Source organism: Rattus norvegicus, chromosome 19 (genome assembly GCF_021556685.1).
Source record: "Rattus norvegicus strain SHRSP/BbbUtx chromosome 19, alternate assembly SHRSP_T2T, whole genome shotgun sequence".
NCBI lineage: Eukaryota > Metazoa > Chordata > Mammalia > Rodentia > Muridae > Rattus > Rattus norvegicus.
The window spans coordinates 22,068,918-22,096,707 of record NC_141552.1 but is presented as its reverse complement, the minus strand read 5'-3'; the positions used below and the strand labels follow the sequence as shown (position 1 = coordinate 22,096,707).

General features: G+C 42.0%; 2 protein-coding genes across 5 annotated transcripts in view; one reads left to right on the top strand and one right to left on the bottom strand.

Annotated features, from left to right (window-relative positions):
* The window catches only part of LOC147999107 (uncharacterized), a 924,037-nt gene that overhangs the window by 795,382 nt on the left and 100,865 nt on the right, over positions 1-27,790 (top strand). The gene's annotated exons all lie outside the window — the stretch shown is intronic.
* Positions 1-27,790, bottom strand: part of LOC147999110 (disks large homolog 5-like) — a 260,765-nt gene that overhangs the window by 200,000 nt on the left and 32,975 nt on the right. Inside the window, exons 1-3 of one of the 2 annotated variants that reach the window (XM_087596150.1) lie at positions 20,535-20,575; positions 19,986-20,053; positions 12,791-12,857 (exon numbers count right to left, since the gene is read on the bottom strand). The gene's annotated coding sequence lies outside the window, so the exon portion shown is untranslated. Of the gene's footprint in view, positions 1-12,790; positions 12,858-19,985; positions 20,054-20,534; positions 20,576-27,790 lie in introns of those variants that run through there. The other variant, XM_087596149.1, reaches the window with a different exon arrangement.

Below are 27,790 nucleotides of genomic sequence, written 5' to 3'. Positions count from 1 at the left end.
AAATAAATAAGAAAAAAACACAAAAATAAAAAACACAAAAAGCACAAGCCTCTCATGTGAAGTTACAGAAGAGTGATCCATTGGTCACTTCTGACCAGGCCATTTTAGCTATGACAGTGCATAGTGACCCTTAATTTGATGGGTCCTATATACAGCTTTGTGCAATATTGTCATTTTAACAAACCTCATCCAGAACATACATAACGACACAGGATATGATTGCCATGTCCTTGCTGTGTATCAAGTTATTTTTCTGTGTCCTTGATTGTCAGGCATATTACAGCAACAATCTGAGATGGCTGGTAGACTTGGAAGAAAGTGGATATGAAAGATCCCCGTTTGATATCAGTACAGCCATTTCTTACGAATGAGAATCTTTTAAGCTGGCCCTCGCTTAGCCCCTACACATTAGACAATAGAACAGAAAGTACAGAAAGCACATTCCCACCCACTCTCTAGGAAGCTGCCTGACCATAAGAACAGAGGGTATAGAACATATTTACTGCAGGGCAATTACAAGACAGGAAACATCTCTGGGAAGCTGACTGACCACTATAGAAGTGAGATGTCCTTGGTACTGAATGCAGCTGTGCTATAGGCTGACATAGCTATAGCCTTGTCCTAGGAACTCCAGAAGAGAAACACCTGCCAAGACAGATATCCTTGGTCCTTGTCCTGGGAACCCCAGGATAAGAAAACATATATCAAGTCAGATGTCCTTCGTACTGAAATAGCTGCATTGATGTGGTTAAGACCTTATCCCAGGAATTCCAGGATGAGAAACATCTGCCTAGTTATCCTTGGCACCGAAATACCTGAGGTAATGAAATTGTGTAATCTTAACTGACTATTTAAGCTGTACATTTCTGTTGTTCGAGGCTCCTCACATCCCTCCTGCGTGTGGACCATGTCGGGCCCCAGTGCATTGGTATCCCAAAGTAAACCTCTTGTTTTTACATCAAGACTGAGTCCTGTGTGTTCATGGGGTGGTGATTGTCCTCAGGACTGGAGCGAGAGTCTCCTCTGTCGGAGGGTCTTTCAGATAAAGCTATAGTTGTGGGTTACACACCTCAATTCTCATTGGCTAATGCTGTCCTCACAGTCCTTGGAGGCCCCTTTGTAAGACTACCTGTTGGAAAGTGGAAGCAGCTTTATTTGAGCTCAAAGTGAACCTGAAGAGCAACTTAGAGAACAAGATGGGGTAATTGAGAACCTGTCTAAAACCAGCACAGAAACCCACCCTCCATTCAAAGAATCATCTACCAATTCTTGAATTTTTACCATTCTCTGCCAACCAGTCTTTCATTCAGGAAAGGTAGAAAAGAACTGGAAATGATCTTTGTATTCTAAGGACCTCGATCTGTCTTTCCTTAGGTCCACGTTAAGAACAAATGAAATGGGTATCACCATCTGAATAACTAAATATTACCTACTCAGCATTTCTAGCCTAATCCTGTGCCTATGGAAATCTCAAGCTTCCCTGAGTGTTGCTGCCCCAGCAAGAAGAATGAAGAACTGAGGTCAAACCCCAGTGAACCTTTCAAGGGGTTAGAAGAAAGCCATCAGAGATACTGCACTTCTTTGTCCTTAGATTAAATCAAGATGATACAACGTGAATCTATTGGGCTATTCAACCACACATCTTCCTCACAACCCCACCTATCTGAGTTCATTGCTTGGCAGAATTCATGCCCCACCATCCTAGATATTTCTTGATTCATTGCTGCCAAGGGCCAGGTTTCCTGAGTTTTGTTTTTTATAGAATTGGATGTAGTCAATCATAGTTGCCCTCTGTAAGAAATGACAAATATCTATAATAACTGACCACACTGTACTTGTGTATACAAGTACAGTAGTGGAAAATTCAGCATAAGTGAGCAGGCAGAGCAACACAGCTGAGGCAACTCAATTCCAGCAACAAATGCATTATGTGTTTCCCATCTTAACAGCTCCTTTTGAGGACTTGTCCCCACACCTAGCTTAAACACAGCAATTTTCATACATGCCCGCCTGCTATTTCATATTGTTGCTGTAATACGCCTCCACATCATAGATTTCAAAAAAGAAAGAAAATAAACCTGACACTGAGAAGGGTGAAGCTTGTCAACATCTAGTGCATTGGGGGCCCAGGTACGGTCACAAATAACCAGGACACAGAGGATGCAGAGCAAAGGCAGATGCAACTGCATGCAGCTGCAAGTTTATTAACCCTTATATAGGCATGAATATGGATTACCTAACTTTCCCTTTTGGCAAGATATAATAAGATCGTTATTCCCATGATACCAGGAACGACTGAGGCAAGACTAGGCAAAGAAGTGAGACTAAGCAAAGGCTTCTCCTTAAAATATCTGTATAGCAAATCACCCCTCTTCCTAGCATCACAATATACTTGTCATAACCCAGAGAGCATGAGAGCCGCTTCCACAAAAAACAGACACAGTACAGCATAGTGTAAGGTAAAGTGAGAAAAACATTTTCTTCTCAAGGGCAGCGTTCCAGCCCCTGCTTGCATCTCTCAGCCGTCTTTCCTTGATCCTGTCTGGGAAGTGTCTCTCAGTGACTCCTCAATTTCTCTCTTTGTCCTTTTGTTTTAAAAGTAACACTTTCTATAACATAGCTAAATGTCCTTGAAGGGGTTTAATCATGCAAAAAGAAAGCAATATAATATATAATGTATGCAACCTTTAATGAGTGTATCTATTTTCTTAGGGGTATTTTTCAGATACCTTCCCAGATGTGGATTTAACTTTGGTAATTGTTATCTGTCTACAAAATCAACAATATCGAATAAATATTCCAGTGTTCTGGCGTAAAGTCCTCGGGAGTAAGAACTAATGATTTTGGAATTTGCTCGGTTTCTATTCTTATGTCCCTCATTTCATTTCTGATTTTTAATTCATGTATTGTCTCTCTTCTGCATTGTTAGTTTGAGGAAGGGGTTGTCTCTCTTGTGGATCTTCTCAAAAAAAAAAAAAAAGAGGAAGAAAAGAAAAAGACAGCTCTTGCTTTCCTTGACTTTGCATTTTTCTCTTTGTTTCTAAAGGCTTGATTTCAACCTGAGTTTATTGCCCTTCATCAGATCCCACCAGACTCTCTATGGGATGAGGTTTTGCCTCCTCTTGGTAACAGCAGCATGGAATAAATGAAGCTTCTGCTGATCTCTGTTGTGGTGTTGCACATCACAACGTCACTGAAAACCATGCATAGCCTGGTTTTAGGCTCTATTAAAGCGGCCCACTATTTCAGTGTTCCCTGCAAGGTGCCATGGAACGGTAGTAACATAATTCTGCATGCACATCGACAGGTTTCTCCACGGTCTTCTGGGTCATTTGATAATAATTTATAGTGAGTTCATGGATGAACACACATACACACATACACACACACTTTACTGACATGGTGCAAATAAAGGGAGAGTTACTGAAAATGCACCAATAATGGAATCGATGCAGGGAGCAGTGGGGAAGCTGGGGCTTAGAGTTACTTAAAAGACCAGATGCAGATTCGCAGATTCTCCTTCTATTGGAGGAGAAACTTGATAGACAATGGGGATCTTTATTTTCTTTCTCTAGAGCACACAGGACTAGAGTGGCAGCTAGGGCTTTGAGCGTGTTTGGCAGGTACTGTAGCACTGAATTAAATCCTAGGGCTGGAACCCTATTAATCATCTACAACAATTACAGAGCAGGCTAGATGATGACACTCAGCTGACATTGTGGACATCTCAAGACAGTCACTGGACAATGGCTGACACACTTGTCTGAAGACTGGAAATGTTTCTCGATCTTGGAGAGGAAAGAAGGACCCTCCAACTACACAGTCCTCTAAGGAAGTTTATTCAGGTGAGGGATGACAGGGACTGTTTTGTCTCATGTCACACATGTCAGTAGAAAATATCCTAGGTATTGGATGGCGCTGTTAGCATTAACAGAACAAAGCACATAGTGTTGGGAAGGATAATAAATTATGAGTCGGATTAGAAAACCCCAAGCCTCTTCCAGGTTCTAGGAGAGCAAAAAAAAAAAAAAAATACCACGAAATACGGCATTAATGTGATAGTTTGGTTAAATCTATTTACTAGTTTCTATTGTGATACCTATTGTCAGTGCCTGCGCCGACAGTGTGTGAATATCGGGTGTAGGTTTGTGGGGTTGAAAGAAAACACGTACACGGGTCACCCCTTTTTAGCGAGTGCCACCAAGGCTTTACTGAGATCTCCTTATATACCAGAGGCAAAAGCTGTGGAAAAACAACAAGGCAGGTGAAAATCCCCAACCAGGAAAATAGGACAAGTCTGTGAGGTGAACGTTCCAGCCCAATCAGGGACATAAACAGCTTCTTAAAAACAAGAAGCAGGAAAGCTCAGTGGGGAGGAAGGGTGCCATGGAAAATCCCAGCCTCAAATCAGGGGCTAAGAGCAGCTGTCAAAGGTGTAAACAATTTCTTGCTATAGCAGGCTGAAAGGCTCAGCAGGGGGGAGGGAAACACCAAAGTTGGGCCCAACAGGAGCCTTCACTGGTGGCTCTAATGTTTCACTTTCCTATGCCAACTGGCCTCCACAATGTTTCTAGCACCATAATGATTTCAAGTCTTCCTCCTAAGGAATTTTGTGGCAACCGTTGAATGCTAAGCACAAGGCTTCATGAGTGTTCCCCTAACACACACCCATGTTGCAACCTTCCATGCAGGCTATTTCTTGATGTGATTTCAAGCACCTGTACATAATAAGACAGGAGAACATTTTGACTGCATATTCAAACTGGTATTATTTCTCAGGAATTTTTAATGGCTAATATTGGTGAAGAAGGATAATTTGAGTTAGGATGAGACATTTTTGGGCAGGATTTGGAAGGAAACATTCATTTAGATGCATAGGAATTACTAAGGTTTTTATAATCAAGCCTTGAGGAAAATTTGGCTTTGGAAGCAGGAGGTGCTCAGTGGCTCTGCCCCGGGAAAGTCTCCTGGAAAGGACACCTCAGCTTATGGTCAGTACAGGGAGAACATTAGCAGGGAGGCAAAGTCTGCTCCCCATGACATCTGCTGTCCCTTCTTGGACATTCTATTGTCTCCTAGAGAGTTCTTGGCGTCCTCTGCTATGTCACCAGTGTTGTAGTGACAACCAGTGCCCTAGTTTGTCTCAGTCCGAGTCTGGCAGATACATCCTAAGACATGTTTTCCAGTCTTAGAAGTGTTTTGGGAGGGGGGATGTCCATTGTGGAGAGACTAGGGTGAAGGAGTCTGACCTTTCATCTCAAAGAAATGATGGACAAAGAAAGTGGTTCTGGGAATGTGGAGTAAGTTCTGGGCAGTGTCTTTTGAGCTTTCTGTGGAGGCAGGGGGAGGGATGGTGGGGGTCCTGCAAGCTTAAGCTGACCTTTCTAGCAATTGGCCACAACAACTGGAGCATCTGCAAAGGAATTGAATTTCCATGAATATCACAATTCCTGAAAGTCATGGATTTCAGAACATTAATTTTCCCATCCCCAAAGAAAGGATATGGTAAGGCCAATGCTACTATTCTGTGAACTTCTGGCCTTTACTTTTAAAGTTGATTGGTGGCTTGTTTTTTGTTTGTTTATTTATTTATTTAGTTGGTAATATTATCTATTGCCAAAGTCAAACATCTGGGTTACATCATGGGACCCACATGACAGAAGGAGAGAAATGGCTCCTGAAAGTTGTTCGGTCATGTGCTGCGCACGCACACACACACACACTCACACACACACACAGACACTCACACTCATACACACACAAACTTTTATGCAATAGTAATTTTTTTTAGAGTCTGATATAATTGGTTTAATACAAAGACAGCCTGAGTGTAGTTACTATATAATTAAATAGTACTCATGCTCTCAGGCAAAGAGTTTTAAGTTTATAAGTACCTAATAAACTAGCATTGGGACTTATAAAGAACATTTAAATGTTCAGCAGAAATACAAAGAACAAATAATTTAATTTGTTAAAAGTGAAAGCTTATACAATTCTGAAGGTTTTTATACTGGTTTTATTATACATGTAATTATGAAAAGAAAACATACATACTTGATCAATGAAATGAGGAAGAGTGATTTAATGAACAGAAAAATGGATGGTACTTCAAAATTTCCATGATTACATATTATCTATTTAATTCCCTCCACAATAGCAAGAAACGGACATTATTATTTATGCGACATTACAGATACATAAACCGAGAAAATATTGTTTGGCCTGATTATCTGAGCTTTTTAAAGGTTTAGTTAGTTGACAGAGCTGTGGTTTAAAATTAGGGTCCATATTCTTCTGTTTTAAATGTGTGACACTTTTCTCTTTTTTTCTCCATCTTTATTAAATTGGGTATTTCTTATTTACATTTCAATTGTTATTACCTTTCTGGGTTTCCAGGCAAACATCCCCCTAACCCCTCCCCCTCCCCTTCTCTATTGGTGTCCCCTCCCCATCCTCCTCCCATTGCCACCCTCCCCCCAACAATCCCTTCACTGGGGGTTCAGTCTTGGCAGGACCAAGGGCTTCCCTTTTATTTCTAGTGGGTGTGCTCTCCCTGCTCCATGGGAAGTGGATGGGGGGAAGGCCCGGGCCTGAGCTGAGTTGGAACTGGGGTAGAAAGGCATAGGGTCTCCTAGGTGAGAATGCCAAACCACCACTGCTGCTGCAGCCACCATGGAGAAGCCCTTGTTCCTGCTGCAGGGAAGAGAGTCTTGTGCCCACAAGATGGCTGAAGGGGAGCTGAGAGTGGACAGCTTCATCACCCGCCTGCTGGAGGTATGAGGATATCGTCCGGGAAAAATTGTGCAGATGACTGAAGCAGAAGTCCGAGGGCTGTGTATCACGTCTCGTGAAATCTTTCTTAGCCAGCCAACAGCTGTGAACACAGGTTTCTTTTGGAGAGCAGGCCTGTGCAGGCCCAGAACCTAGGTGGGACAGTTCAAGCTACCCTTTTTCCATGGCCAATCTCAGATCATATTCAGAAAGTATTTCTTGGGCTAAAGAGATGGCTTAGTGGTTAAGAGCACTGACAGCTCCTCCAGAGGTCCTGAGTTCAAATCCCAGCAACCACATGGTGGCTCACAACCATCTGTAATGAGATATGATGCCTTCTTCTGGTGTGTCTGAAGACAGTCACGGTGTACTTGTATATATTAAATAAATAAATAAATCTTTAAAAAAAAAAGAGTATTACTTCCAGGTGAGGAATTTCCAATATATGGAATTGAACTAACTTACTGATGGTGGAAGTGACACAGAGAGTTAAAGTACAGAAGGAATAATCCAGAATGTCCACCAACAGTTGCCGTCACACCAGGACTTTTAAAAGCTCAGCTGCTAGAGAAGCAATGTAGTCTTTGGTTATTCTCAAGCTTAGGTCTTCTAGTCATTATAAGCTGACCATGACACAAAAAGAGTCATCTATATCAAAATAGAGAATAGTAACTAGATTCACAACACACTATCACATTACTACTGTATTTGAGGTTCTCAGTTAATATCTAAGAACCTGGAAGAGGCCTGGGTCTTGCTACACATACTTATAATTTATGTCCCCATTGTCAGCTGAGATTCTTCATGCAGCCTGGGGTCAAGGAGGTCATCCCACAAAGCACAAAACACCCATCTCAGATAAACATGTATGGTTTATTGAACCCAAAACATCCATGAATTTCAGGACACAATTAAATGTTGAAACCTAAGGATAATAGATAGAGAAGAGAATTAAGATTTCTAGTTCATAGATCCAGTAAACACCTTCAACAAATCATAGCAGCAAACTTCCATAAGGTAAAGAAAGAAAAGGCCATAAAGGTACAACAAGCCTACAGAACATCAAACTAATTGTACCAGAAAAATTCCTCCATTCACATAATAATTAAAACGCTAAATGCACAGATCAAGAAAGAACATTAAAAGGGGTAAGGTATAAATATCTAGTAACAAATAAATTCAGACGTATCTGAATTACACCAGACTTCTCAACAGAGATTCTAAAAGTCAGAAAATCTTGGGCAGATGTTATGCAGACACAGGCTCCTATATCCAGCATAATCCTCAATCACCATAAAAGGAGGAACCAGGATATTTCATGACAAAACCAAATTTAAACAATTCTTTTCTGTAAGAAAGCACAACAGAGTCAAATAGGAGGAAAACTCCAAGACAATGAACTAAACTATACCCAAGAAAAACGAAGAAATTAATCTTCTCTCAATAATTTAAAAAAAGAGAAGCACACAAACATAATTTCACCTATAACCAGAAAAAGAAGAGAATGCAGCAATCATTGGCTTTAATATCTGAACAGATCTTCTTTCCCTAATCCCCAAGCTCCCAGGGGCCAAACTGCCAGCCAAAGTGTATGCAAGGATGCTCTATGGTTCAAGGTGAGGCCTGTAGCCCCACCAAAGGCAGATCCTAGAGGTGTGAGGTGGGAATGGATATGTGTGGGTGGGGGAGCACTGTCACATAGGCAAAGCTGAGCAGAAATGGGATGTAAATTTGATGAGGGGAGTCTTGAAAGCAGGACAACAGTTGAATGGAAATAAATAAAATAACCGATTAATAAAAAATAGCCAAAAATAAAATAACAAGTAAGAAGGTAAATGAAAATTAAAGCAAACCAAACAAACAAACAAACAAAAATCCCTGTGGTGGATGGGCCTAATGCTGCTTGTATTTTAATGCTAATTTGTAGAACTCAAGAATGGTTAACCCAAAATAACTACCCTGCTCCCAGTTAACTGTGATTATAAAGAAGCCAACAGCCAACAGCTGCACAGCAGAGAGATGGGGGAGGTGAGCTTTGAGGGCTTTGCTAGAGAGGATCATGAGGACAGAAGAAGGAAGAAGAAGCTGCCATAGAATAAAGGAAGAACGTGTGTGATGGAGAGGAGAGAGGAAGAGGACAGCAGCCATGGTTAAGGGAGAGGAGAGCCTGGTCCCAAGGGCTGTCCAAGTGGAACAAAGAGCAGCCAAGATGCTACACAGCCTGTAAGAGTTGAGCGTTATTGTTTGGAAAGTAGATCTGATACCATGGAGGGCAGGCAGCTGCCCAGCTACTGTGCTGACTAATGCACACTAAAAATAAATTTAACACAATATGAGTAACCAGTAAGACAGCTCTGTAGAGGATCCTAAAAGGAATACTTTAGTTTGAAGGGAAGAACAAAATACCAGAGAACACAGGGGATAAATTAATAAAACTAGGAAAGTTAATTAAAGAAGACTGTGAAAACCACAAAAACTAACAAAATGACAAAATTTAATACACAGGTTTAAATAATATTTACATATCACTAAACTCAATATCTAGGGTGGTGGGGCATGAATTCTGCCATGGTCTGAACTCAGAAAGGTGGGGTTGGGAGAAACATGTCTGGTTAAATAGTCCACCCACATTGTGTCAATGTGATTTAATCTAAGGACAAAGAAGTGGAGCATCTCTCACGGCTTTCTTCTAACCCCTTGAAAGGATCACTGGGGTGTGGCCTCAGTACTTCATACTTCTTGCTGGGTCAGCGAAACTCAGGGAAGCTTGAGATTGTCATAGCACAGTATTAGGCTAGATATACTGAGTAGATGATACTAAGTTGTTCAGATGGTGATATCCATTTGCATGTGTTCTTAATGTGGACCTAAGGAAAGAGAGATCAAGGTCTTAGAATAGAAGGAACATTCCCAGTCCTTTTCTACCATTCCAGACTGAAAGGCTGGTAGGGAGAAAGTGGTAAATAATAAAGAATTAATAGATGATGGTTTGAATGAAGGGTTGGTTTTTGTGCTGGTTTTAGACAGGGTCTCACGTATCCATGATGCCCTCTCCCTGGCTGGCCCGGTTCACTTTGAAGTCAGTGCTTCCACTTTCCAATAGACAGTCTTACAAGAGGGGCCTCCGAGGTCTCTGAGGACAGCATCAGCCATTGACAGTTGAGGTGTGCAACCCACAACTATAGTTTTAGCCACTTTGTTCCATGTCTACCAGCTATTTCAGATTGTTGCTGTCTATGCCTGACAATCAAGGACACAGAAAAATAACCTGATAGAGAGCAAGGACATGGTGATCACATCCTTGCCTCTGCTGTATGTTCTGGAGAGGTTTGTTAAAATTCCAATATTGCAAAAAGCTTTATATAGGGCCCATCACATTAAGGGTCACTATGCACTGTTTCATCTAAAATGGCCTAATCAGAACTGACCGCCAGACAACACTTCCTGCGAAGTTCCTATAAGAAGCTTAAGTTTTTTGTGTTTTTTCTTCTTCCTTCCTTCCTTCCTTCCTTCCTTCCTTCCTTCCTTCCTTCCTTCCTTCCTTTCTTTCTTTCTTTCCTTCTTTCTTTCTTTCTTTCGCTTTATAGGTTTAGAGGAATGTATTTTGGGCCACGGATCTGCCCCTAGTATCTTAGCTATGGATGTGATCAATCAGTGTTAGTGTATGCATTCAATAAAATGTCCATTTTTGACTAAGGTAGATGCTTCTGTGTTTTGTGGGGTGACCCATTGTCAATGTCTAGTGATTTGGGGCCCTGGGTATGGTCGCATACCCCCAGGACACAGGGGGTGCAGAGCAAAGGTATAAGAAACTGCACGCAGTTGCAAGCTTTATTAATCCTTATTAAGCTAAGAATATGCATTACTACAATTTTCATTGTGTCAAGATACCATAAAATTATTATTCCCAGGATACCAGGAACAATGAGGGAAGATTAAACAAAGAAAGACGAATAAACAAAAGCTTCTTCTAAAAATATTCATATAACAAATCACCTCTCTTATTATAATCAAAATATACTCACCATTACCAAGAGAGCGTTAGAACCACTTCCACAGAAACGGGACACAGGAGAACATAATTTAAGGCCAAGTGAGAAAAACATTTTCTTCTCCAGGGCGGCATTCCAGCCCCTACTTGAATCTGTCACCAGGCCTTTCTTGACCCTGCCTGGGAGCTGCATCTCTATGTCTTAACAATTCCTTCTTTTTTCTTTTGTTTTAAAGTAACACTTTACATAACATAGCTAAAGGTCCTTGTAGGGGTTTAGTCATGTAAAAATAAAGCAACATAATACATAATGTACATAAGATTATGGCAAAACTAGCTCCTCCCATGCTATGGAAAATCCTTTGAAGCCAAGCCTTGGGATCTAATCCTGTCAATTGATCAGCCAATAATTTCGCTATTTCCATAGGGGTAGTATCTTCTAGCTGTTTACCAAAAGACATTCGAACATCATATTTCAAGGCATTAATTACTTTTGAAGCACTTTCATTACCCTCTAAATAGGCTTGAATTAACTTCCAATCATGTTCTGTGTCATTATCCATATATTTACTAACAGAAAAGTAGTAGGATTTCATCATGATAAGCAATATAAACCCGATAACTGGCATTGGCCGCAGCAGAAGAAACCATGAGTAAAACACACATTGCTAAGAATAAGTGCTCAGCCGTAAAGGACTTTCCTGAAGGAGACAAAATTATTCCTTTCAGTGCTTAATCGCTTCACCTGACCCCACATAGGTAATAGGGTTGTCACTGCACGGATCCTTATCCATTGTTGTTTGTGGACACTAAGAGAAGCCAGGGCCTCAGTAATGGAGGACACCTCCTCATCTCCTGAGAACATCCATCAGGAGAAAATGTAGCTGGTTTAACTGGATTCCTTTGAGGGTAGGGAGCAGTTCTTATTATTCTGTGCTTGGATCCATCTCCCGGGTAACCATAATAGTCTCCCATCCTGTAATGAGACAAAACCCTCTCCCCTATATACAATGATGTCCCTTCCTGCCATTCAGCATCCCGGGCAATTTTTATCCATACTGTCTGTTCCATGCCTTCTGGGGGGAAGTTCAACAAAGTGTCTATCGGCTCTTGATATAACTTCACCTTGTGGTAAATTAAGAAAATTAATAACGTATAATATTTGTGCCATATAGCTCTGGGACTGGTCTGCAAACTCCATTCAGGTTGCATAAGGCCATCTCTTTTCCCCCTTCTTAATTTTATAATTTGTCATTTCAGGTTATGGTGAATTCTTTCAACAAAAGCTTGTCCTTGTGTATTGTGTTCTGTACCAGTAATATGTACAATATGATATCGTTGACAAAATTGTTTATATTGATAAGAAATATATGTTGGTCCATTATCAATTTAATTTTAGAAGGCAGTCCCATAACAGCAAAAGTTTCCAATAGATGCTGTATAACATGAGCAGTGCGTACTCCTGGCAATAGTGTAGCCCACACAAATTTTGAAAAATTATCTATGCTTACATCTATATGTGAAAGGCGACCAAACTCAGAAATATGGGTTATATCGATCTGACACGATGTATTAAGTTGCATCCTTCTGGGATTAATTTGAGATGGAATACATTTTATACGAGAAGACTGACACATAGGACAATTAGCAATAATTTGTTTGGCTTAAGAATAGGGAAGCTTATATTTAATATGTAAATATCCTGTATTGGCATGATTATGACTGTGTTCTTCTGGGGTAGCAAATGCCACTAATTGATCTACCATATGATTGACAAGTGTTAAAGATTCTGGAAATTTTGAATGTGATCTAGTATGTGTAATGAATATTCTAGAGTTTCATAATAACAATAGTCCTTTAATATGTGAGAATAACATTTAATATAGGCTTAGATGTAGAAACAACAGCAGTCGCAATGTTCTGTACTACTCCTACAACATAAGCAGACTCAGCTATAATATTTTTACATCATGAGTAAAATCCTGGAATACATTAATTACCGCTAATAATTCATTTTGTTGTACTGACCCAAAAGAAGATTCTTGTCCCCAAAATTAATCTTTGGTCCAATAAGCCATCTTGGTCTTAGAGCCATCTGCAAACACAGTAAGGGCTGATGGTAATGGATCAACAGAAATTAGTGTATTTATCAAATTTTTTTTTGTTTTTTAAAGCAATCCCACAATTTACTATGGGGAGGATGAAATTCAATATTTCCAGTGTAAGAAATCATGGCTAATTGAAAAACCTCAGACATCTACATTAAATATTCCACTTTATCTTTGCTTAATGGGAAAACAAGAGCAGCACAATCATATCCCCACAGTGTATCAGGTCTTTGTATGCCTTGCTGAATAATTAAAGAAATTTGTTCCTCATAATTTGTTAATGTTTGGTTAAAGTTTTATTTAATATAAACCCACTCTAAAGGCAACTCATCCTGAGCGAAAGTGCCTGTAGGATATTCAAGAGTATTTAAACATATAATTTAATAACTCTATCTGGATCAATACGTGCCAAATATGCATCTTTCCATTTTCAGAAAAGATACCCTTGCATGCCTTCATATAAGCATTAATATCCCCAGCCTCCTCTATAGGTAATAATGCTCTCCTGTACTCTTCATTAGCATTTTCAAAAGCAAGCATTTGCAGCAGTTGTCCTCCAGCTTCCTCTCCTACCACTGTTCTTTCCAATGTTAATTTTAATATACATAAAAACTTAAAATATGGTTCATAAAAAGCTACTACCTTTTTTTTTTTTTTTTTTTTTTCATTCCCCAACATGGATTTTTTTTTTTTTTTTTTTTTTTTTTTTTTTTTTTTATTAACTTGAGTATTTCTTATATACATTTCGAGTGTTATTCCCTTTCCCGGTTTCCGGGCAAACATCCCCTTCCCCCCTCCCCTTCCTTATGGGTGTTCCCCTCCCAACCCTCCCCCCATTGCCGCCCTCCCCCTAACAGTCTAGTTCACTGGGGGTTCAGTGTTAGCAGGACCCAGGGCTTCCCCTTCCACTGGTGCTCTTACTAGGATATTCATTGCTACCTATGGGGTCAGAGTCCAGGGTCAGTCCATGTATAGTCTTTAGGTAGTGGCTTAGTCCCTGGAAGCTCTGGTTGCTTGGCATTGTTGTACTTTTGGGGTCTCGAGCCCCTTCAAGCTCTTCCAGTTCTTTCTCTGATTCCTTCAATAGGGGACCTATTCTCAGTTCAGTGGTTTGCTGCTGGCATTCGCCTCTATATTTGCTGTATTCTGGCTGTGTCTCTCAGGAGCGATCTACATCTGGCTCCTGTCGGTCTGCACTTCTTTGCTTCATTCATCTTGTCTAATTGGGTGGCTGTATATGTATGGGCCACATGTGGGGCAGGCTCTGAATGGGTGTTCCTTCAGTCTCTGTTTTAATCTTTGCCTCTCCCTTCCCTGCCAAGGGTATTCTTTTTCCTCATTTAAAGAAGGAGTGAAAGCATTCACATTTTGATCATCCGTCTTGAGTTTCGTTTGTTCTAGGGATCTAGGGTAATTCAAGCATTTGGGCTAATAGCCACTTATCAATGAGTGCATACCATGTATGTCTTTCTGTGATTGGGTTAGCTCACTCAGGATGATATTTTCCAGTTCCAACCATTTGCCTACGAATTTCATAAACTCGTTGTTTTTGATAGCTGAGTAATATTCCATTGTGTAGATGTACCACATTTTCTGTATCCATTCCTCTGTTGAAGGGCATCTGGGTTCTTTCCAGCTTCTGGCTATTATAAATAAGGCTGCGATGAACATAGTGGAGCACGTGTCTCTTTTATATGTTGAGGCATCTTTTGGGTATATGCCCAAGAGAGGTATAGCTGGATCATCAGGCAGTTCAATGTCCAATTTTCTGAGGAACCTCCAGACTGATTTCCAGAATGGTTTTACCAGACTGCAATCCCACCAACAATGGAGGAGTGTTCCTCTTTCTCCACATCCTCGCCAGCATCTGCTGTCACCTGAGTTTTTGATCTTAGCCAATCGCACTGGTGTGAGGTGAAATCTCAGGGTTGTTTTGATTTGCATTTCCCTTATGACTAAAGATGTTGAACATTTCTTTAGGTGTTTCTCAGCCATTCGGCATTCCTCAGCTGTGAATTCTTTGTTTAGCTCTGAACCCCATTTTTTAATAGGGTTATTTGTTTCCCTGCGGTCTAACTTCTTGAGTTCTTTGTATATTTTGGAAATAAGGCCTCTATCTGTTGTAGGATTGGTAAAGATCTTTTCCCAATCTGTTGGTTGCCGTTTTGTCCTAACCACAGTGTCCTTTGCCTTACAGAAGCTTTGCAGTTTTATGAGATCCCATTTGTCGATTCTTGATCTTAGAGCATAAGCCATTGGTGTTTTGTTCAGGAATTTTTTTCCAGTGCCCATGTGTTCCAGATGCTTCCCTAGTTTTTCTTCTATTAGTTTGAGTGTGTCTGGTTTGATGTGGAGGTCCTTGATCCACTTGGACTTAAGCTTTGTACAGGGTGATAAGGATGGATCGATCTGCATTCTTCTACATGTTGCCCTCCAGTTGAACCAGCACCATTTGCTGAAAATACTATCTTTTTTCCATTGGATGGTTTTGGCTCCTTTGTCAAAAATCAAGTGACCATAGGTGTGTGGGTTCATTTCTGGGTCTTCAATTCTATTCCATTGGTCTATCTGTCTGTCTCTGTACCAATACCATGCAGTTTTTATCACTATTGCTCTGTAATACTGCTTGAGTTCAGGGATAGTGATTCCCCCTGAAGTCCTTTTATTGTTGAGGATAGCTTTAGCTATCCTGGGTTTTTTGTTATTCCAGATGAATTTGCAAATTGTTCTGTCTAACTCTTTGAAGAATTGGATTGGTATTTTGATGGGGATTGCATTGAATCTGTAGATTGCTTTTGGTAAAATGGCCATTTTTACCATATTAATCCTGCCAATCCATGAGCATGGGAGATCTTTCCATCTTCTGAGGTCTTCTTCAATTTCTTTCCTCAGTGTCTTGAAGTTCTTATTGTACAGATCTTTTACTTGCTTGGTTAAAGTCACACCGAGGTACTTTATATTATTTAGGTCTATTATGAAGGGTGTCGTTTCCCTAATTTCTTTCTCGGCTTGTTTCTCTTTTGTATAGAGGAAGGCAACTGATTTATTTGAGTTAATTTTATACCCAGCCACTTTGCTGAAGTTGTTTATCAGCTTTAGTAGTTCTCTGGTGGAACTTTTGGGATCACTTAAATATACTATCATGTCATCTGCAAATAGTGATATTTTGACCTCTTCTTTTCCGATCTGTATCCCTTTGATCTCCTTTTGTTGTCTGATTGCTCTGGCTAGAACTTCAAGAACTATATTGAATAAGTAGGGAGAGAGTGGGCAGCCTTGTCTAGTCCCTGATTTTAGTGGGATTGCTTCAAGTTTCTCTCCATTTAGTTTAATGTTAGCAACTGGTTTGCTGTATATGGCTTTTACTATGTTTAGGTATGGGCCTTGAATTCCTATTCTTTCCAGGACTTTTATCATGAAGGGGTGTTGAATTTTGTCAAATGCTTTCTCAGCATCTAATGAAATGATCATGTGGTTCTGTTCTTTCAGTTTGTTTATATAATGGATCACGTTGATGGTTTTCCGTATATTAAACCATCCCTGCATGCCTGGGATGAAGCCTACTTGATCATGGTGGATGATTGTTTTGATGTGCTCTTGAATTCGGTTTGCCAGAATTTTATTGAGTATTTTTGCGTCGATATTCATAAGGGAAATTGGTCTGAAGTTCTCTTTCTTTGTTGTGTCTTTGTGTGGTTTAGGTATAAGAGTAATTGTGGCTTCGTAGAAGGAATTCGGTAGGGCTCCATCTGTTTCAATTTTGTGGAATAGTTTGGATAATATTGGTATGAGGTCTTCTATGAAGGTTTGATAGAATTCTGCACTAAACCCGTCTGGACCTGGGCTCTTTTTGGTTGGGAGACCTTTAATGACTGCTTCTATTTCCTTAGGAGTTATGGGGTTGTTTAACTGGTTTATCTGTTCCTGATTTAACTTCGATACCTGGTATCTGTCTAGGAAATTGTCCATTTCCTGAAGATTTTCAAATTTTGTTGAATATAGGTTTTTATAGTAAGATCTGATGATTTTTTGAATTTCCTCCGAATCTGTAGTTATGTCTCCCTTTTCATTTCTGATTTTGTTAATTTGGACACACTCTCTGTGTCCTCTCGTTAGTCTGGCTAAGGGTTTATCTATCTTGTTGATTTTCTCAAAGAACCAACTTTTGGTTCTGTTGATTCTTTCTATGGTCCTTTTTGTTTCTACTTGGTTGATTTCAGCTCTGAGTTTGATTATTTCCTGCCTTCTACTCCTCCTGGGTGTATTTGCTTCTTTTTGTTCTAGAGCTTTTAGGTGTGCTGTCAAGCTGCTGACATATGCTCTTTCCTGTTTCTTTCTGCAGGCACTCAGTGCTATGAGTTTTCCTCTTAGCACAGCTTTCATTGTGTCCCATAAGTTTGAGTATGTTGTATCTTCATTTTCATTAAATTCTAAAAAGTTTTTAATTTCTTTCTTTATTTCTTCCTTGACCAGGTTATCATTGAGTAGAGCATTGTTCAATTTCCACGTATATGTGGGCATTCTTCCCTTATTGTTATTGAAGACCAGTTTTAGGCCGTGGTGGTCCGATAGCACGCATGGGATTATTTCTATCTTTCTGTACCTGTTGAGGCCCATTTTTTGACCAATTATATGGTCAATTTTGGAGAAAGTACCATGAGGAGCTGAGAAGAAGGTATATCCTTTTGCTTTAGGATAGAATGTTCTATAAATATCCGTTAAGTCCATTTGGCTCATGACTTCTCTTAGTCTGTCTACATCACTGTTTAATTTCTGTTTCCATGATCTGTCCATTGATGAGAGTGGGGTGTTGAAATCTCCCACTATTATTGTGTGAGGTGCAATGTGTGTTTTGAGCTTTAGTAAGGTTTCTTTTACATATGTAGGTGCCCTTGTATTTGGGGCATAGATATTTAGGATTGAGAGTTCATCTTGGTTGATTTTTCCTTTGATGAATATGAAGTGTCCTTCCTTATCTTTTTTGATGACTTTTAGTTGGAAATTGATTTTATTTGATATTAGAATAGCTACTCCAGCTTGCTTCTTCTGACCATTTGCTTGGAAAGTTGTTTTCCAGCCTTTCACTCTGAGGTAGTGTCTGTCTTTGTCTCTGAGGTGTGTTTCCTGTAGGCAGCAGAATGCAGGGTCCTCGTTGCGTATCCAGTTTGTTAATCTATGTCTTTTTATTGGGGAGTTGAGGCCATTGATATTGAGAGATATTAAGGAATAGTGATTATTGCTTCCCGTTATATTCATATTTGATGTGAGGTTATGTTTGTGTGCTTTCATTCTCTTTGTTTTGTTGCCAAGACGATTAGTTTCTTGCTTCTTCTAGGGTATAGCTTGCCTCCTTATGTTGGGCTTTACCATTTATTATCCTTTGTAGTGCTGGATTTGTAGAAAGATATTGTGTAAATTTGGTTTTGTCATGGAATATCTTGGTTTCTCCATCAATGTTAATTGAGAGTTTTGCTGGATACAGTAATCTGGGCTGGCATTTGTGTTCTCTTAGGGTCTGTATAACATCAGTCCAGGATCTTCTGGCCTTCATAGTTTCTGGCGAGAAGTCTGGTGCGATTCTGATAGGTCTCCCTTTATATGTTACTTGACCTTTTTCCCTTACTGCTTTTAATATTCTTTCTTTATTTTGTGCGTTTGGTGTTTTGACAATTATGTGACGGGAGGTGTTTCTTTTCTGGTCCAATCTATTTGGAGTTCTGTAGGCTTCCTGTATGTCTATGGGTATCTCTTTTTTTAGGTTAGGGAAGTTTTCTTCTATGATTTTGTTGAAGATATTTACTGGTCCTTTGAGCTGGGAGTCTTCACTCTCTTCTATACCTATTATCCTTAGGTTTGATCTTCTCATTGAGTCCTGGATTTCCTGTATGTTTTGGACCAGTAGCTTTTTCCGCTTTACATTATCTTTGACAGTTGAGTCAATGATTTCTATGGAATCTTCTGCTCCTGAGATTCTCTCTTCCATCTCTTGTATTCTGTTGGTGAAGCTTGTATCTACAGCTCCTTGTCTCTTCTTTTGGTTTTCTATATCCAGGGTTGTTTCCATGTGTTCTTTCTTGATTGCTTCTATTTCCATTTTTAATTCCTTCAACTGTTTGATTGTGTTTTCCTGGAATTCTTTCAGGGATTTTTGCGATTCCTCTCTGTAGGCTTTTACTTGTTTATTAATGTTTTCCTGTGCTTCCCTAAGTGTGTTCAGGTCTTTCCTGAAGTCCTCCAGCATCATGATCAAATATGATTTTGAAACTAGATCTTGCTTTTCTGGTGTGTTTGGATATTCCATGTTTGTTTTGGTGGGAGAATTGGGCTCCGATGATGGCATGTAGTCTTGGTTTCTGTTGCTTGGGTTCCTGCGCTTGCCTCTCGCCATCAGATTATCTCTAGTGTTACTTTGTTCTGCTATTTCTGACAGTGGCTAGACTGTCCTATAAGCCTGTGTGTCAGGAGTGCTGTATACCTGTTTTCCTCTCTTTCAGTCAGTTATGGGGACAGAGTGTTCTGCTTTCGGGCGTGTAGTTTTTCCTCTCTACAGGTCTTCAGCTGTTCCTGTGGGCCTGTGTCTTGAGTTCACCAGGCAGCTTTCTTGCAGCAGAAAATTTGGTCTTACCTGTGGTCCCGAGGCTCAGGTTCGCTCGTGGGGTGCTGCCCAGGGGCTCTCTGCAGCGGCAGCAACCAGGAAGACCTGTGCCGCCCCTTCCGGGAGCTTCAGTGCACCAGGGTTCCAGATGGTCTTTGGCTTTTTCCTCTGGTGTCCGAGATGTGTGTGCAGGGAGCAGTCTCTTCTGGTTTCCCAGGCCTGTCTGCCTCTCTGAAGGTTTAGCTCTCCCTCCCACGGGATTTGGGTGCAGAGAACTGTTTATCCGGTCTGTTTCCTTCAGGGTCCGGCGGTGTCTCCGGCAGGGGTCCTGCCGCTCCTGGGCCCTCCCCCACGGGAGCCCAGAGGCCTTATACAGTTTCCTCTTGGGCCAGGGATGTGGGCAGGGGTGAGCAGTGTTGGTGGTCTCTTCCGCTCTGCAGCCTCAGGAGTGCCCACCTGACCAGGCGGTTGGGTCTCTCTCTCACCGGGTCTGGGAGCAGAGAGCTGCTGCCGCTACTACCTTTTTCAACCAACCAGTATCATCCTTTATAATAAGTCGGTTGGGCCACACCTTGAATCGATGCTGGCCTAATTATAGGAAAAGAAAAAGCAGGTGAATTCGTCATTATCATCTTGTGAATCTAATGGTCAACATGCCATCCTCGGGAAACGACTTAGAAAAACCTGCTTCAGGCAGTGGTGCAGAGGGCAAAACTTTTACTTTCGTTTTGTCTTAATGAAGCTCTAGCTTCTTGTTCTGTATTCGTCATTACCCTGTCTGCATTCATGGCCTTGAACACAGTAAAAATTACAGCCCAAAGAGACCAGAAATTGGAATCTTTTTGCCCTGCCTGACAGCCTTTTTCTCCTTAACATTCACTTTGACCCAGATATCAGAATCCTTGGAACCCTCTTCAGGGAACCACGGAGTTTACTCTTGCTGTCTCTAAACACTTTTCTAAACCAGACTGATAGACATGAATTCCCTGCACTCTTAAAGATGCGTAAGCATAGCAAGATGAAGAGAAAATTTATCTTGTCCCATTTCCTTGTAATAAAATGTACTTACCTTATCTGACTGTCCAGACTTACCTTCAGGGACCCTGTTCCAGTGCCATAGGTCGACGTCTAGGGTGTTAGGAGCCCTGCGTCCGGTCACATTCCTTTCTGTGTTTCCCGATGCTCAGTGGCCATGCCACTCCAGCATGCTTTGAAATGAACCAGTCCGCAACCACCACCACCACCACCACCACCACCACCACCACCACCACCACCACCACCAGCACCACCACCAATTTGGTTTTTTAAATAAAGTTTTATTGACATCGCCATACTCAGCATTTACATCTTGTTCAGTGCTGCTTCTGGCTGCAGCTGCAGGGCTTAGGAGCCACAGAGCCCTTTAGGCTCCCAGAGCTGAGAGCATTGACCTTTGCCTTTTTTGTGAAAGAGGTGACTGACCCCTGTGCTCGAGGTGGCCTTTCCGTGCCCTTTAACCCATAGCATAGGTCTCTGTGCCATCCTCTCCCTTTGCTATGGTGTGCACTTCCTGGTACATTTCTGTTAGCTCTTGACATTTCCAGAGCATTGGGTCTTGCAAATTGAATTTGCATGGCACCAGGAATAGACCTGATAGCAGGGTGTGGGACACTCCCTATGGGGAACCCTGCCCAGGGGCATAATCTTACTTTTCCAGTCAACTCCCTGAACAGTGAGCCTTTGTGGGACAAGGTACTTCACGACATGACTTGACCTCTCTGCAGTGCACCCAATCCCTGCTTGGCTCAGATGTCCCCCAGAGAGGTTGTGTGTGTGTCCCCAGTAGAGGCAGCACTCTGTGTCGTGGCATTGACATGGCATCCAGGAAACTCAAAACCCGAGGGACATGTCGGGCAGTTGGAAGCAGATGTCTGCGTCCATGGAGAGAAGGATGGGCTAGACACTCCTACAGGGGGTGAGCTGAGAAGCACTCCCTTGGCTTTTTCACAGCCCTGTAGGCTGCATGCCATGCTGAGTACCCATGCTGTGCTGAAGCCCCAGGCTTTGAGTCTCCCACAGCTGCTGTGTCCTGGGTCCAGGGTAGGATTAAGCAGACTTCAGCACTAGAAAGGTGAAAACCCTGGTTGCAGTGTGGGGATGGCACAGTCATAACACTCCTGCACATGAGGCCCCTGACTTAGAGCCGTATAGCAGCTGTGACAAGCCAGCTCTGGTGACACTCATCTGCAATGCCAGGCCATGAGGGGGTAGAGGAAGTAGGATCAGTTGTTTAATTATCCTTGGCTACATGGCAAGTTCGAGGCCAGCCTGGGCAACTTTGTCTATGAAAATAAGACAAAACTAGGTCTTGACTCTGAGCATCACTGCCTGTACCTGGCATGGTTGCCCCACCCCAGGTAAGAAACCCCTCTGTCCAGAGGCCATAACTGCAGGAGACCCCTGGCCAAGTGTCTATACAGCGCCCTGTTTGACTGGTCTGTGCTGAGGACCAAACACGCTCTCCTCAACAGGAAGGACATGGGAGAGGCTGTTTCTGTGAGGTCCCGGGCCCTGAGACGGCCAAGAATAAACCCTGTCCTTGGGAAAGCCATGGAGACTAGGAACCCAGGGGATCTCTGCAAACACCAGGGCTGGCAGGGGACTCTCATCCTCTACAGCAGCTGCTCTCAATCTGTGGGTTCTACATCAGAGCTCCTGCACACCAGACATTTACATTACAGTTCCTCACAGTAACAAAGTTACACTCATGAAGTAGCTCTCCAATAAGTTTATGGTTGGGATCACAACATGAGGAACTGAAATAAAGAGACACAGGATTAGGAACGGTAAGAACCGCCATTCTATAGGAACCCAGGCATCTGCACTCGGTGTCTGGAAGTGTGATAGGCTAGGCTTCACCCTCAGCGATGCCAGCATGTGGGCACCAAGCCCAGGTTCCACCCCAATGCTTCCTGGATATGTGCAGGCCTGGTTCCATCAAGAAGTAATAAAGGAACCCTTGGCAAAGAACACTGGGTACCAAACAGGTCAGGAAAACACACCCCCTCTGCTGCAACTCCTCTCAGGAGGGCTAGTCTTTCCAGGAGGCCCCGGCTATAACCAAACCTTATCTCCCAGTGCTTGCCCATTGGTGTCTTGGCCATATTCAGATTTGAGGACTTTGAACAGAATAGCTTCCAGCAGATTTGCATCAATGAATCCAACAAGCAGTTGCAGTCCTACTTCATCCAGCACATCTTCAAGCTGGAGCAGGTGAGAGTGGACACCTATTCCCCAGCCCAGCCCAGCCATCACCCTGAATGTCAGCTGTGTCCCTCAGTATCAGCAGGATGGGGCCTGGGCACCGTAGGTTCCCCAGGACCTAAAGCTATGTCCTTGAACTCAGTGCCATGCTCAGCCCTTCCAGCCTCTTTCAACCCTTCTGGAAGCTCAACTGCTCCTGCAGCAAGGCATCAGTGTGCACATTCTGTCACGTCATTTGTGTGTGTCTACAGGAGGTCAGAGCCTGTCCCCTCTGGTCCTTTCTTTTGCTGTATTTGCCTTTCTGAGGAGGCAGCACCCACAGGTATGGGAGGCAACCACATGCATATTCTGCAGCCATGTCTGATTCCTCTGAGGCTCAGTCCCACTTACACACCTACCCTCCAACCTCCCCCCTCCATGTCACCCCTGGGGCTCTGTAAACCTTCCTGCTTTCTGTCTTTATATAACTGGTGACACTGCAGCCCTCAGTGGTGTCATACAGTGTTAGTTTGTCTTTGCACTGCCTGGAGGTCTGACTTAGGAGAATGGCTACCATTCTCATTCCTGTTCAAGGATCAGAATCTGAATCCTATGTAAGGCTGAATAATATTCCAGCACATGGCTGGGCCATGTTGAATTCACACAGTCACCTATGGATTTTATGTTTTGGCTTGTAAACACACACATATAAGACTCAAGTGACACCCAAGTGGAGAATTGCTGGAGTCCTCCATGGCTTTCTGAACTGTCTGAGAGACCATCCTGTCCACAGTGTATAGGGCACCATCTACTCATAGCTCACACAGCATGAGAAGATTAGTGAGGGTTAACCTGGCTTCTCTGTCTCCTACTTTCTGCCACACTAGCCCTAGCATCTTTCTGTATTGCAGTGAATGTTTAGAACCCAGGAGGATGGCAGCTTCCTTGCTCAAATATAGCAAGTTCCTCCTTGCCTGCTTTGAGACTGAGTCTCATGCAGCCCAGGCTGGCTTTGATCTCACCATTAGTTACGATGGCCATGAACTCCTGGTTCTCATGCCTCAGACGTCTCTGAGCGCTGGGTGACAGGTATGCACCACTCTTAAGTCCTGCCACTGGGACAAGAGTGAGCAGAGCCAGCTCTGAAGCACACACTTTGCTGGTGTCAGGGATGACTGACTTATGATCCTGTCTTCCTTGCCCATGGCCCTTCTCCTTGGTGCATGCCATCCTTCCTCCCTGTGACTCATGGGGGACACCAAGCCTGAGGATGTCAGGAAGAAGTTTACTTACTTCACTGGGTTGGAGGCTGTTAGGTTCCTGCGTCAGTAGGTGCGATTCAAGCTAGAAGGTTTGTGGCATGAGAAACTGGAACAGAACTGGAATGGCAGGAACAATCGTCGCCTGGCTCTGAGAAGACCAGGTGGGCAGAAACTCATCGTTGGGCAGGTAGTGAGCTCAAGACCAGGCTGGGCATTGCTCAGTGCACGTGAACAGGTGTGCTTACATGGACATGTGTTTCCCCCACATGGTCACCACTTATCCAGGCACGGTGAATACTCCAAGGAGCTTTTTATGTTTTAACATTGTGTGTGTTTGTGTGTCCATACATACATATACACACATACATTCGTACATAAACACGAATACACGTACCAGAAAACACATGCATATACATGACTATACACATTCATGCTCATGCACAGATATATACACACCTACATGCATACACACATACATACACACACATACACACATACACACATACATGCATACACACATACACATATACATACACACATACACACACATACAATACATATACACATATACAAATACACCTATACACACATATAGACAGACATATACACACATATACATATACACGTATACACATACATGCATACACACATTCATATCCACACGTACATACAGACATATACATATATACTCACATACATGTAAGCACATGAGTGGAAGCCAGAGGACAGCTTGTCCCTTGGTTCTCTCCTTTTTACCACGTGGGTCCTGGGGATTGAGTCAAGCTCATCAGACTTGACAGCAAGCCCCTTTAACTGTAGAGCCCTCTCATTGGCTGCCAGTTGCCTCTTTCCACAAATTCTATCCATGGTGGAATGTTTACAGTTGTTATTCTCATGATTCCTTCAGCAATAGCGCAGACATCATTTACACTGCATTAGGAGTTATAATTCATGTAGATGTCAGGAGAGCTGGAGGCGTGCATGAAGAAGAGAGCCCACTTTCAATGTCATTATGTGGTATTGCCTTAGGCCCTTTTATACACTCCCCTGGCTTTGTCTGAGTATATGTTTGAGGTCTCTCTATGACTGTGCAAAGAAGTAAGAGATAGGGCTGGGCCACAAAATAGGAAAGTACTTGTTCATCCAAAAACAAAAACAAAAAACAAACAAACAAACAAACAAAAATAGCTCTAGGGTTAAATATTGGTGCTAGTACTGAACTACACAGCCAGAAGGTTTTTTTCTAAGTAAATAACACAATATTTGGGATGACAATATGATCAAATATCCTACAACATAAGTTTGCAATGTTACCTACATTTTATAAATCAAGTCTGACCACCGTTTTGGTTGTTTCCAATCCTGTCTGAGTGCATCATCACGGGAATCCCAAGGAAAATCAGAAATGGGTTCTTGAAGCTGTTGCACAGGGCCAGTATAGACCTAAATACCACAGAGGAAACCTTGATTCTTATCACAAGGGATCATTCACCATCCCTCTTGTCACATAACTTATGACAAGAGGTCACCTTTCCTAAACTTAGCCTTTTTCCCGAGTGCTGCAGAAGGGAAGACCTGGTGTCAAGGGGTCTGGATTCAAACCACAGGACACTGAATTCATTTAAATAGGTGTAGTTTATTAATGCACACACCAATACAGTTCAACCAGAGCAACAGCTCACAACTGTGTACTGGACATTGCTAGGCCCCGCTCATTGCAAAATCCACATGGGCTGGTGCACAAGTGTTGGAAATGCTTCGGTCTATGGGCCCTGACTCAGGCCATTTTACACATAATTGTTCCTATTTTCCTTGAATCTATTGGGTCCTATGTGAAGAATACACTTGGGGAACTTGTTAAGATTAACAAACCTCATAACATACAGAACATAACAGGGTATGTGACCAGCACCACACAGTTCAACGTCAGAGTTTTTTGTTCTTTGTTAGTGTTTTTCTTGGCATCCATGATGTGGAGGCGTATTACAGAGCAATAGGAAAGAGCTGGCTGCTGTGTAACAAATTCACTGCTATTAAGGTAGGTATGGGGGCAAGACCTCAGCAATAGCCCTTAAGATCGGAAGGAGATGATGTGTTTAATAACTGAAAGGAGCTGCCTCAGCTGTGTTTCTCTGCCTGCTCAGTGCCCATTCAACATCACTCTGTCCCTGAAGAGGAACTCAAGGTCTGCCCCCAGCTGCCTGTGAGCCAGGAAGAGGCACAGAAAGGCAAGGCCACAGCACTGGTTTCCAATCCCTCAGTAATGCTGGATTTCCAATAATGTACTTGTATACACAAATACAGTGTGGTAAGTTGCAATAGATACTAATCATTTCTCACATAGGGCAGCAGTTGATTGCCTACAACTAATTCTATTAAAAAAAAAGAAACCTGGCTCTTGTAGAAATATATAAAGAAATATCTAGGATGGTGGGGGATGAATTCTGCCCTGGACTGAACTCGTGGAAGTGGGGTTGGGAGAAAGATGCTGGTTAAATAGCCCACCAGGTTCACATTGTGTCAACTTGATTTAATCTAAGGACAAAGAAGTGGAGTATCTCTGATGGCTTTCTTCTAGTCCCTTTAAAGCATCACTGGGGTTTGAACTCAGAACTTCACACTTCTTGATGGGGCAACTACACTCAAGGAAGCTTAAGACTGTCATAGGCACAGTATTATGCTATATATACAGAGTAGATAATACTAAGATGTTCAGATGGTGATGTCCATTTGTATGCACTCTTAATGTGGACCTAAAAAAAAGAGAGATCAAGGTCCTTAAAATAGAAATATCAGTTCCAGTTGTTTTCTACCATTCCAAACAGAACGACTGGTAGGGAGAGAATGGTAAATAATCGAGAATTCGTAGATGATGCTTTGAATGAAGTGTGGATTTCTGTGCTGGTTTAAAACAGGGTCTCAAGTATCACATGTTGCCCTCTACCTGGCTGGCCAGGATCACCTTGAGCTCAGATAAACCTCCTTTCAGTTTGAAATAATTAGGCTTAAAAGAGTGGCCTCCAAGGACTGTGCACACAGCATTAGCCTTTCACAGTTGAGGTGTGTAACCCACAACTATAGTTTTAGCCATGTTTTTCCATGTCTACCAGCTATTTCAGATTGTTGCTGTTCTATGCCTGACAATCAAGGATGCAGAAAAATAACCTGATACAGAGTAAGGACATGGTGATCACATCTTTGCCTCTTCCGTACATACTGGATGAGGTTTGTTAAAATTCCAATATTGCAAAAAGCTTTATATAGGGCCCATCACATTAAGGGTCACTATGCACTGTTCTATCTAAAATGGCCTAATCAGAACTGACTCCCATATAACACTTCCTGCAATCCTCATATGAGAAGCTTGAGCTTTTAGTTTTGACTTTGTCTTTTCTCGTTCTTTCTTATTTTTTGCTATATAAGTTGAGACAAAGGTAGTTAAGGCCATGAATTTGCCCCCAAAATTTGAACTACGGATGTGATCAATCAGTGTTAGTGGGTGCATTCTATAAAGTATTCATTTTTTACTATTATAAATGTGTTTTACTATGATAAATGTGTTACTACTTTTGTGTTTGGTGTGGTGGCCATTTCCCAGTGTACAGGTGCTGGGACCTTGCTCTATCCACTTAATGATGTTTATAGCCTCATTTTAGACATTTCTGTGTACCCTCTATATCTCTTGTTTATTTTATTTTTCTGATAGAAGCTCATGGTACATCTTACTCAGGCCTGTGATCAGTGCTCCTTTAGCGACATTGGTGCAGAGAGCAGAACCCCACAAGCAGCATGAGGTTCCCTTCACTGGTGTCTCCAATATTGCATTTTCCTCTGCCAACTG